Genomic DNA, 13034 nt, shown 5'->3' on the forward strand with positions numbered 1-13034 from the left:
TTCTCGAAGAAAAAAGAAAAAAAGAAGAACACGTTGCTCACACATTCGCGCGATTATTCGGTATCGTTTTTAGCGAAGATGCGTGCACCTACCTGGCCGGATCGGTCGAGGTGCGAATCTGGCGAAGCCGAAGGGCGCGCGGAAGGGTGGCCCGCGGTGACGGTGGTCGGTCGGTCGGTCGGTCGGTCGGTCGGTCGGTGGTGAGTTCCGGTGCAGCGGTGTGTGGCTCCTTGGCCCGAGAGTAAAATCGCAGCCGTGTGTCTCGGTAAACGTCGGAGCGAGGTTGTGTGTGCACTGCGATGCGAAACAACGAGGCGTGCGACGTGAATGACGGACAGATGAAGCACAAAGTGCGCGCAGCGGGCTCGGGTTTCTCCTCTTTATACCCTCGAACTTGTGCACCTGTGCTTGCGCAGATCGGCCTCCTAAGCTGCGGCCGCTAGGCTCCTTCGGTCCGGCGGACGCGGGAACCACCACGTGCTCCAATCGCGCGTCATATCGATGCCACTCGTTCATATTTCAAATCGAATGTTTCACGCCTCTCAGCCGATCCTAGAAGATTTAGGGACACGGATTCCGCTGGCTTTGCTGCTTTCCACCCCGGCCGGTCTGTAAGATAGGGCAGCTGTATCACTTTTTTTTCTTTCTGGCACGCCCGGGGATGACGCTCTATGGCAATTGGAACGACTTAATGATTTAGTGGATCGTTGTTGGTGCGGCAGATGGGTTTATTAGGATGATGTTCTTTGATTCGGAAGGTGCTGTTTATTTATTAATTGCTTGGGTTTAACACGTTCGTCGCCGCGTCGCCCGTGTCTGGGTGACATTGATTTCGGACCAATTTTGAAAATTTATTTTTATTGCGATATATTCGAGCAAAATGAATTCGGCTATGATTTTTCGAATGCGAAAGAGTTCTAATGTTATCCCCTATGATAAATTTGAACTTTTTAGTTTTATTTCAATTAATTAAATTGCTTTCATTGTATGGGGATTTTAGTGTCTAATTGTCGGCGACGAACGTGTTAACTGTAGGATGGTATAGTTTTATAATGTTATTTGTTATATATATTTAACACGTTCACTGCCGACAATCGACCACCAAGAGGATAACCTTGACAGATTTTACTTTTGGCATTATTTATATTTATTTTGATCTTGGTAATTATATATTTATATATATATTATTATGTATATATAATATTATTATATAGATATGAATTTTCTTTATTTATCAAGATACTCCGGACTTACAATCAGATGCCAATAATAAATGTATAATAATATTATATATATTATAAATATGTATAATTATATACCGGCACACGATATTTTCACGTTATATCTTTTATTGAAATTTGTAGATGTAAAATACACATAATATATACATAAATATAAACTATCAAATATAGCAAGCGTCTTACTCGTTTCTCCAGCACTGTGGAATAAAATGCAAATAAGTCATTCAACATTAAGTATACTTATTGCTATTACTATATTTATGTAATATTAAAATTATATTTATTTAACATTAAAGCATGCGATTTACGAATCACTAAAATTCCCATATAAATAAATTAAACGCAATTAGATTTACAATACACGTGCCGAAGCTTCTTCGGTCGCCTAGTTCAGTTTCTCGAGCAGTGAATTTGCAATAAATCTGAATCGATGAATTATCTAAAATTAATAGCGTTACATATTAGTGGTACGAAGCAATAATTATGATTCACTATCCAATTAATCAGCTATATTACCATTCTCCACTGCATAATGCTTGAAGCCGCGAAAGGCTGTTCCAACAATAGAAGTTAAACCTTATAAAATCGAGTCCTGTAATTGTTAACAACGAAATCGAATAATATGCGTTGAGGAAGTAGAAACGTGCGTGTATTCTTATTATTTTGCAGAATTATTTGTTAAGCAGGTCTAACAGGGCAATCGGTGAACGATATTCTCGAAAAATGTGTTTCCGAAGATTTCGCGGACCGCTGCCGCCCCGCCTTTGTAAACGCAACTGCATAATTTTTGTTGTTGGCGCTGTAACTGACAGCCGAACGAATTTACGGGCTCTCAAAACGGGGATGCGGATTCCAATACCGTTTACCGAATTTACCGCACACCGAAATCTATATTGATAGGATCAAATTCTTTTGATATATTGTGCTACACGATTTACATTCGTCTGCAATCGAAAATAAAAAGGTAAAACAGAAATTTGATTTTCTGATAAGTTCATGAACAATTTAAGAAATTGACAGGATTTCTAATATTATAATTATTAATATGATTATAATTGTAGTTATTAACGAGATAATAATTGTAATTATTAATAAGACAATAAGTTTAATTATTAACGAGATAATAATTGTAGTTATTAACCGAATAATAACTGTAATTATTAATAACATAGTAAGTTTAGTTTCTAATAACTATAATTATTAACAAGACAATAATGACACACCTTCGGTCTCCTATTAAATGAATATATATATATATATATTTTTTTTAAATAATAATCACGACTTCGATCAAATGAATGGGATCAAACAAATCGAACATTAAATGCATATAAACAAATTTTGCAAATAAATCATTCAATTCCTCAAAAAGTGAATATCATTGTTCTACGAAATAAAGAGTAAATTAATGTCGATATAATTCACACAATATTGCTTTACAACGAGCATTATCTACGACTATAAAAGACTGAATTGATTGCGAGGAACTGCATTCGCAAGCATCGTGCACCACGCGATGCTCAAGAGAGCACCAAGACGTCCGCAAAGTGTTGGACTCGTTGTTACTGCGGTATCAAGAATCGCGGCAGGGAATCATCGAGCATCTGAATGACTGCCAAGATCAATCCGTGCGGCAGAGGATTCGTGTACCGTTGCCGATATGGAACCAGATGGAGAAACAATTGCATGCGCGTTTGCAATGATTGATACGTGTCGACAGGCGTACAATGGAACCTCAATTAAACAAACTAATTGGTATGATAATGGCGACGGACGGCCGAATGTCGAAACATTTTTTTCTCCCGCGTCCCGGTATCATTCCCGGTTGAATGGAACGCGCGCGCGGAATAACTTAACACCACGTTCGCTAATCGATAATGATACACGGTTGCCCGCGATTTGTTATAGTCGTCTGGCGCATAGTGCAACCACGTTTACACCTTTATCCCCCTGTTTCCCGATGCTAACGTTTGCTGGAAGGCTCGGGCCGAGTGACATTGCTGCTGGAACACGAAATTGTAAATGTACAGGGTGAGCGAATTCACTTGATCCTCCGAAATATTTTACTTGGATTTTTGATGGCGCGAGGAATCGTCGAAGTGGAACATTTTTTAGTTGGAAGCAGCATATTTTGTGGTAGATCTATTTCACTTTGTTTAACATTATCTGGTAATGTTCGTTTTTATTTGGCTTCATTTCGATATGTTAGACTCTATTTGATTCTATTTGATTCTGTTTGATTCTGTTTGACTCTATTTTATTCTGTTTGACTCTATTTGATTCTATTTGACTCTATTTCACTCTATTTGATTCTATTCAATTCTGTTATTCAACTCTATTCGACTGCATTCAACCCTGTTCAACTCTACACAACTATATTCAACTCTATTAACCACTATTTGACTCTATTTACCTCTATTTGACTCTATTTAATTTTATTCAACTCTATTATTTAACTCTGTTGAACCGTGTTGAACACTATTCAACTCTATTCATCTCTATTCAACTTTATTCTTTTCTATTTAACTCTATTCAACTCTATTCGACTCTATTCGACTTCATTCACCTGTATTCAATTCTGTTATTGAACTCTATTGAACTCTATTCAATTGTACGCAACTTTATTCAACTGTATTGAACTCTAGTCAATTCTAGTCGACTCTAATCGACTCTATTCGACTCTATTCAACTATAGTCACCTCTATTCAACTCTATGGTTCTACTGTATCCAACTGTATTGAATTGTGTTCAATTGTACTCAATTGTACTCAACTATATTCAATTCAATTCATTTATATACAGTTCTAGTCAATTCTAGTAAATTCTATTCGACTCTATTCAATTTTATTCATCTATAATCAACTCTATCATTCAACTCTAATCAATTCTATTCAATTGTATGCAACTCTAGTCAATTGTGTTTAACTCTAGTTAACACTAGTCAACTCTAATCGACTCTATTCAACTCTATTTAACTCTATCCAACTCAAATTAAATCTATTCGACTCTATTTACCTCTACTCACCTCTATTATTCGCCTCTACCCAACTATATTCACCTATATCCAATCATATTTATCTCTATCTTTATTACAATGATCAAATTACATATTCCCCTTTTCATTGACGTTCAAATAACATTAAAATCGCAAGAAGTGCCCTTGAAACAAATTTTTGTATTAATCATTACATTTATCCCTCCGCAACGAATTAATATTTCACTTCGTAATATCTTCGCGTTACAGAGAACAAGTAAAACAGCCAACAGTAATCGCAACGATTTCGTTCACCCAGTATATTAGATGTTATTTCCTGTAACACTATAAACATTCACGTGATATGACGTGAAATGCGCGTGACTGCAGGTAGAAATTTCGACGATCATCGCAGTTTTCTAGTCAAGCGACGCTTCAAGGTTACAACGTCGCTGCAACTTTTTAAATAGAATTTACACACTACTTATTATCAACATCGTTTCACAATGTTAACCCTTTGCACTCGGAACCATTTCAAGCTTAGATCCAAAATTGCTATTTTCACCAGCCGTAGTTTAGTGCTTAATATAATTTGTGTATGTGAAATTGAGTCTTGTTAACAGAAGTATATTCGATAATGCCAACATTATTTTGTTAATTATACAACAATTTTTATTGGCTCATCAGAGGCGCCACTCGAGTGCAAAGGGTTAACACCATTACTTCCCTTAACATTTATTACTCTTATATTCGTTCAATTTCCAATTACATTTTCGCAAATCACCAGAAATTTCGATGATCTGGCAATGACGATCTGGCAACGAAGAGGCGTACACGTTTCAAGATCGTTACATTTCTTTAAAAACAGTGTCCGACCATTTTCGTAAATATTCATCAATCGCACAGTCACAATGGCAATTTCGGCAGTCGAATTCGCGCCGCGCCAATTCCTCCAAGAATTGCGTTATCAATATTCATTGAACATATCCTGCCGGGGATGGTATCTGGTATGCTGCACGGTATGGTCCACCGAGAAGTAAAAAAAAACCCCTGTATTAAGACTGTTATGCGTGGCGAAGTAACGCGCTGGAAGCAACCAACGTTATTGGATTAAAGTGTACATTGTTTTATTGGATTGCGTGTGTATGCATGCCGTTGCTCGCGATGTTTCCATTGTGCTCGGGTTCCTGCGGCGTCCCATAGAAACCGGCGACGATGGCTGACACTCGAGGAAAGAGCTGAAATTCCAAGATATGAAATCGTGGCAGTCCATTATGCCAGTGTTTAACGCGGCGGCGACGCGTCGATTTGAGTCCGAAAACAATCGCGAAACCCTGCGAATGTTAACAACAAATTGTCGGTCCTAGCGTCGAGCGTACGCTAGCAACGTCCTATAGCGAAATTGTCTAGGACGTCGGGGGCGTCGCTGAAATCGTTGTCAGGCGATCGGCGTATCAAATGCAAAAATCAATTTCGAATCGGGAAACGATTTTTCGACAGCTGGGCAAATGTTTCGGGCAGCCGGCTGCGCAGACGTCGTTTTTATTTTCGCCGGAGAAATTAGTTTACGAACCGAGTCGACGAGGAAATGGAGTCATTTCGCATCGCAACTGCATTTCACTATCGCCGAGTACCTTCAAAACGAGCAACTAAGCCATGCGACCGATCAAATAAATAAAAGACAACGTTCGGAGATCTTGTTAATTAATAAATGAAACATCAAATCCGGGCATTCGATAAATTAAAATATTATCGAGACTGTCTGAGTTCTCTTTAATGACTAATCATTTTGTTAGTTATATTTATTTTTACTGATTTTTGTTTTGAAATAACCCTTTGAAATATATTTTATTAATATTATAATACTTAAGATATAATATATAATTGTTTATTGTATATAGAAATAAAAAATAATATATAATTTTATAATACTTAACATTGAAGCAACGCTTGTCGTGTAAGTAAATAACGAAGCCATTTGACCGATCAAGTAATTAAAAGATCGGAGAAATCGTTAGTTAATAAATGAAACATCGGACCGGGGTATTCATCTAGCAATGAATTAAAACTATCGAAATGAGTTCTCTTGAATTATCAATTATTTGTTAATTTTATTTATTTATATTTCTCCTGAAATAACTCTTTGAAATATATCTTATCAATATTAATATATAATACTTAAGCCAAACTTGTCACATACCAAACATAAATACCCTGCCTGACATAACAATTTATAAGTAACAAATGAATATAAATCAGCGTAGCCAATAAATCGCAGGGCAAAGGATTAAACGCGAAAATATTTCTCGACCCATTAGTCTCAGTTTTTCAGAAAAAATCCCGGAAATCCGATGCTCTATCGACGCACGTGGCTGTTTTGATGGAAACAGAAGAGACGCACAGAGAGAGAGAGAGAGAGAGAGAGAGAGAGGGAGAGAGAGAGAGAGAGAGACCGAATAAAAATGAACAAGGCGGCGCGAGAATCGTATACGGCGCACGGGGGTTGTGTTCTGACGGGCGGAATTCGGTGAACGATGCCACGAAGAGAATCGTCGTTTTCTCCCCCCGAAACGGTCGATCCGCAAGGATCGAAAATCCGAATTTATGATATCGTTAAGAGATTTCTGGAACGGGGGCTCCGGGTCTCCCTTATCGCGACCGTTTCTAGACGGGACGTTGAACGCCGGAGGTTTCCAGCACCACTGTATGACATCTCGGGGTGGCGATGCTCCCATTTACTGGCTTCCGTCAATCAAACCACAACTTACCTACCACCTTCGACGCGGATTTCATGGGTTTCGTGCACGTCAGCTCGCTTGATTTATAAGAGGCATAAATTGCTATCGGCTGGGATCCTTGTGTGTAATACCACACCTATTAATTAAGGCTTCTCGCCTATCACCTCGGCGTATGTCGCTTTCTACCGTCGATAGTCCTATGGAAATTAGAAAGAAGCTTGTTTTCGTGAAAATCGAAGTGTCTGGGTTTGTTTCGATTTTATTCTGTCGTTCGTTTAGCTTTTGTTGGAATATTTGGATGATTTAGTGTTATGTGGTGTGTGTTGTTAAATATGTTATTATGTAATATGATACTCTGTACGATGTAATATAATATGTAATACGATAGACAGTATAATATACAATACAGTATGTAATACAATATATAATACAGTATGCAGTACAATATACAGTACAGTATATAATACAATATACAGTACAGTATGCAGTACAATATGCAGTATAATATACAGTACAGTATACAGTATAATCACAGTACAATACACAGTACAATATACAGTATAATATACAGTGCAATATAGTATGTAATATACAGTAAAATGCACAGTATAATACAATATACAGTACACTATAATACAGCATACGATACAATATTATAATATTCTATATACAGTGCAATACAATAAAATATATAATATTCTATATAAAGTACAATACAATACAATAAAATATATGTAGAGTGTACAGTATAATACACAATTCAATAGAATATACAGAATACAGTATAGTACACAATACAATAAAATATGTAAGGTAAAGTATAATATACAATACACTACAATATATAATATACAGTATAGTACACAATACAATACGATATGTAGTAAAATATAGAATACAATACAATATTATAGTATTGTACAATACGGAATACAATATAACATATAGTATACAATATACAGTGTAATAAAATATACAATATAAACATAATACACGATAAAATAAAATATGTATAACCAGAACAAATATATAACAATAATAATAAAATATATATAATCCAATACAATATCTGAAATAACAATAAATATATAATAACAACATTAAAACATAACCTAACATAATAAAATGAACAAAGCGTCACTCGAGCGCAAGAGGGTTAAAAGAGACACAAACCGCCCAACAATAAAAATAAAAATGACCAGCTTTATTACAGCAATCATTCTTGATAACCAGTTCGAAGCACGCAAATATCCAACAAGTTTCCAACATCTTAGTAAGTTTTCACTGCTCAACAGACGCCAGTGAAAAATACTGTTGGATCTTGATAAAACGACGCGCGGAGGGGCGGGAACGCGTTGCAGTGAAAATGTACAGACGCGGTACTCGTATGTTTACACCTGGTATCGCGACTCGTCGTCGTCTCAGCCGAGAAGCGATCATTCATTCGACATTGCGGCGAGAGTTCAAGCGGCCGCGGGGAAGTGTGACAAATCAGCGGCAAGCCGAAGGAAAGACAGCGGAGAAATCGTGGGGATTCGATCGCGCGGTGGTCGGCCGGGCTCGTGTCGTCCTCGAGCCTACTTTTCGCGGTCTCGAGACACCCTTACGTTTTCGCCGTCCCCGGCAACGGTCGACTCAGCACTCGCAGACGTCGACGATTTTTCGAAACTGAAGAATTCCGCTTGGCCACCTTCCGGGCCTGGTGAACAGCAGATCGTATCTCTCGGCTGTCGACAGCCCGCGAGAGAGCGAGAGACACGGTTTGCCGACCCTCGAGCTTAAATAACGTAAGCAACTTCCCACCCACGGAGCGAAGACGATCTTTTATCGGAATCTTTCTCCCGCGGTCGAAGGAGAACCGTTTTAAAGCTCGTCTCCTTTCTCGCTTGTTATTTCTAGGGTGGATGTGCCAGTTACTGTGCGCCCCCGATTACTGTGCTCTTGGATCAGTTGCTAGTAAAATTTAGCTTTCATATATTTGATATTAATGAAGCATGAAATTTAAGTTATTTATTGTGACTGGGAACATTATTTATTTGTTAGATATATTGTTTGCTATCTGTTAGTTACTGTGCGTAACCGATTACTGTGCCCTCTTGGATCAGTTTGGTAGCTAGACGAATTTAGCTTTGACAGATTTGATTAAAATAAAATATAACATTTAATTTATGTGTTGTAGCTAAGAATATTATTTATTTCTTAGGACTAGATATATTGTTTGTTATGCGTTATATTTTTAAAATAGAGATTAAAAAATTGTCCCAATTATTAACATTTACACTGTGGGTCAAGCTAGACCCCAAACTCATTGTCCAAGTATTAAAAGCGATTAAATTGTTAGAAAAATTAATATAAAAATTAGGTATAATAAAATAAGGTATAAATAAAAATAAGGTATAAATAAAAATTAGGTATAAATAAAAATTAGGTATAAATAAAAATTAGGTATAAATAAAAATTAGGTATAATATAAGAAATGTGAACTGTCTCGTATCCCTTCACTAATGAATCGATTATAGTCGTTCGGTAAGATATTAACGATCCAAGGTCAATAAATAAGAACAGTTCTCATTTTTACGCTCTGTTAACTGACTTTTGTCCACAGAGATACGGGGAACAGGTCAGTAGAATTAAGACACGAGAAATGGAGTAGCGGCCTGCTAACTGGAACAGCGACCTTGATCGTCAGATTATTTGTTTCGAACAGAGTTCGCCCGTAACGTCGAACATTTCGTCTGTTAACAATTAAATTTGCATTGCTACGGTACGTAAAATTACCAGAAAAGCGATTTAACATTTACGTAAAATAAACGCGTCGAAATTATTAACTATGATATTTATCCAAAGTGGAAAGTGTACTTTAGGGAAATTATTTTACAATGTTGACACGTGACGTTAATTATGTAAAGCTTGTACATTAATTTCATACAGATTGTAATTTAATATTATGCGAGTTTGTAATAATATTTACATTATTACAAACTAATTTAATAAAGTTTAAGTATAAATATTTATGAAACTCTATTTACGTGACTTATTTATTTGTTTATATAATTTTTGTAATTTTAACAGTGAGAACGGGTGACAAAATGGTGTTGATCTTGGTAATTTAAATTGGAACTAGTTGTTTAATAAACCTGCATGTATTATTTGGTGCTCAATAGAATATATATTATAAATTGTAAAATATATACCATAAATTCTATAGTAAATTTATATTATTACTTATTCAATAAAATAGTATAGAATTGATGATTGCCCAATCAAATTTTGTATTAATAATAATGTAAAATTTTGCGTCAAAATGGCTCCGTTCCAAGCAATTAAGCATGTCATAAAGTTTCGAGCAATGGAATTGATACGGAAGTTTTTTTTTATTCCGGTTCCCATACGAACATAATCGGCGTGGAACCGTCCGCGTGATTCCGATCTCTGATTTCAAAAGTTTGCAATTGCTACCTGGAGACCAGTCGTCACTTTAGAAAATTTAGGATAGCATTGGGAGAAGGATCTTAGGAATACTAATAGAATTCATAATACTCCGAGATCTTTCTCTCCACTCCTTTGAATCCGATTTCAAGAGGGAACTTTCTTGGTACTATCTTGCAATTAATCGTTTTATATACCATCGTCTATATACCTACGGAAAATCACATTTTCTTACCTCTGTGTTTGTTCCCGATTATGTTTTATCAACATTGTCGTAACAACTGTAAATTAATACTAAAGAAAAGTCTTGGAAATTAGGAGATTTCTCGATTTGGTGCTAGATACAATATGGTATAATGTAGTAGTATTAATATATACTAATATTAGTATAATATATTATGGTACAGTATGGTACTATTAATATATATTAATACCAGTACAATATATAATGGTGCAGTATAGTACTATTAATATACTATTAAAGCTAGTACAGTATATTATGGTATAGTATAGTACTATTAATGTACTATTAATTCGAGTAGAATATATTATGGTACAGTATAGTACTATTAATATATATTAATCCTAGTATAATGTATTATGGTACAGTATGGTACTATTAATGTACTATTAATTCGAGTACTATATATTCTGTACAGTATAGTACTATTAATATATATTAATCTCAGTATAATATATTATGGTACAGTATGATATTATTAATATATTTATTATTGCAGTATAGTACTATTAATATACTATTAATGCTAGTACAATATATTATGGTACAGTATAGTACTATCATATTATGGCACAGTATGATTATTCTAACAACCATAATGCCTAATGAAGAAAATCCAATTATTGGATATAAAGATTTGTTTCATACAAACATCATATAAATATTTATCATAGCAACATATTATTTCAAATAAATATTTCTTGCCACGATATTCGAGACTGAAAATGATCATATTTTATTGTACGCAACAATTGTTTCTGTAAAACATTCATGCCATTTCGGATCCATTGAAACTGTTTATCAAAAGGAATAAATTTATTTTAAAAAGCATCGATCACTGGAAAATTGTCAAAGGGAGTGGAAAGTCGTATAAACCACCATAGCTCTTGTGCCATTGGGAATTTTATTTGATCTCTAATAAGATTAACAATTGCGATTTGCATTCTATTGCATTCGACATGTTAGTACATGCGACAAATGTAATATTATTTTTATTTCCGGACACACGTTATCGTATAAATAAAAGCCGTATTAATATCTCTTTTCACGAATGCATAATAGAATTTATAATATTGAGGTTTCATCGAAACAGAAGAAATAACATTAAAACATTGTTTCGATCGTTCAAAGGACACGTTTTACCTGTCAACGACAATATAATTTATAATTTAAATTTGTTGTTACTTTTCAAGAACTTTCCCTCCATTTTCAAGTTTAATTTAAAATTGGATTCCCTCTTAAATAAAATTTTACAGTGTAAGATTGATACATTCTATATGTATATTACTGTTAACCTAAAAATTTATGTAAATAATAATTTCGTTGCTATACGTAAGATATGAAAGGAATAAATATTTCCTTGATTTTTAATATTCCACCTAGATTTTAATATTCCCATAAATTTTAATATTCCACCTAAATTTTAATATCTCTCTCATTTTTAATATTTCTATAATTTTTGATATTTCCGTCAATTTCACCATTTCCATAAAATGTAATATTTCCATCAATTTTAATATCTCCCTAAATTCGTAATAGCTCTCTAATTTTTAATATTTCCCTAGATATTAATACTAATTCACCGTTCCCGGTGCCGCCGGCTGTAAATTACAGGAAAGTTCAGCGACGTACGTAAAGCGCCGCCGAAATTTCAACGGCGATCATTGTTGATAACGCATGTTCAGTTTGTCGTGATAGGAAGTTCGTAGAAGTGGGAATACCGTTTGCACTTTGTCACGTATCGCGGCTGATAATAATCTCTAAGTAGGTCCGCGGAGTAAAGGTGGCTCGCTTCAAGATTTATTCAGCGCTGTAATACAGCCTCCTAAGAACGAAATTGCTTGGCTCACAACTTTTCGTCGTAACGTCACCCTTTATATTGTCGCCCCCGGGTATAATGGACTTCATTCCCTTTTTATATCGATAATTCACACCTCGAAACGCGAACCTCGCGATATTTTTCCTCTTCCCCGACGCCGTCGCTGCCCGACTCACGGTATGATCGCTATTCTCGTATTTAGCAATCGCAACAGAAAGATTTCGCGTTCCTGTCGGAATTACTCGTTTATACGTTGCAGGCGACCTGCTTTTTCACCAACCACGCTTGCTATACTGTTTTTCCTCGCTTGTTCTTGCCTCTGCGACCTGCGACCACGCTACTGAATTTCGAGAAATTAATTATGCGAATACATGTCGATTGGTAGATTGTGCGATTACTTTTGTTATTATTTAAATGTATGAGATTAAAGACGTGTGGTAGATGAAAATTCGCAAAGAATTTAATAAAAGAAAAGCAGGGATAATGAATAGGAATTTATAAAATGTATAAACATTTAATGAAATTTGTAGATTGAAGTTAATAAGTAAGGTATCGATGCGATGTTAAACAATTAGAGAAGAAATAAATGAGT

At 35.4% G+C, this 13034-nt stretch overlaps 2 protein-coding genes across 2 annotated transcripts in view; both read right to left on the reverse strand.

The window, feature by feature from the left end:
- Scp2 (Sarcoplasmic calcium-binding protein 2) overlaps positions 1–339 on the reverse strand; it is an 87908-nt gene extending 87569 nt beyond the window's left edge. The window contains exon 1 of the mRNA XM_078180918.1: positions 93–339. The gene's annotated coding sequence lies outside the window, so the exon portion shown is untranslated. The remainder of the gene's footprint in view (positions 1–92) is intronic.
- LOC144470049 (ras-specific guanine nucleotide-releasing factor 2-like) overlaps positions 1–13034 on the reverse strand; it is a 66381-nt gene that overhangs the window by 21399 nt on the left and 31948 nt on the right. The gene's annotated exons all lie outside the window — the stretch shown is intronic.

Source organism: Augochlora pura, chromosome 5 (genome assembly GCF_028453695.1).
Source record: "Augochlora pura isolate Apur16 chromosome 5, APUR_v2.2.1, whole genome shotgun sequence".
NCBI classification, from domain to species: Eukaryota; Metazoa; Arthropoda; class Insecta; order Hymenoptera; family Halictidae; genus Augochlora; species Augochlora pura.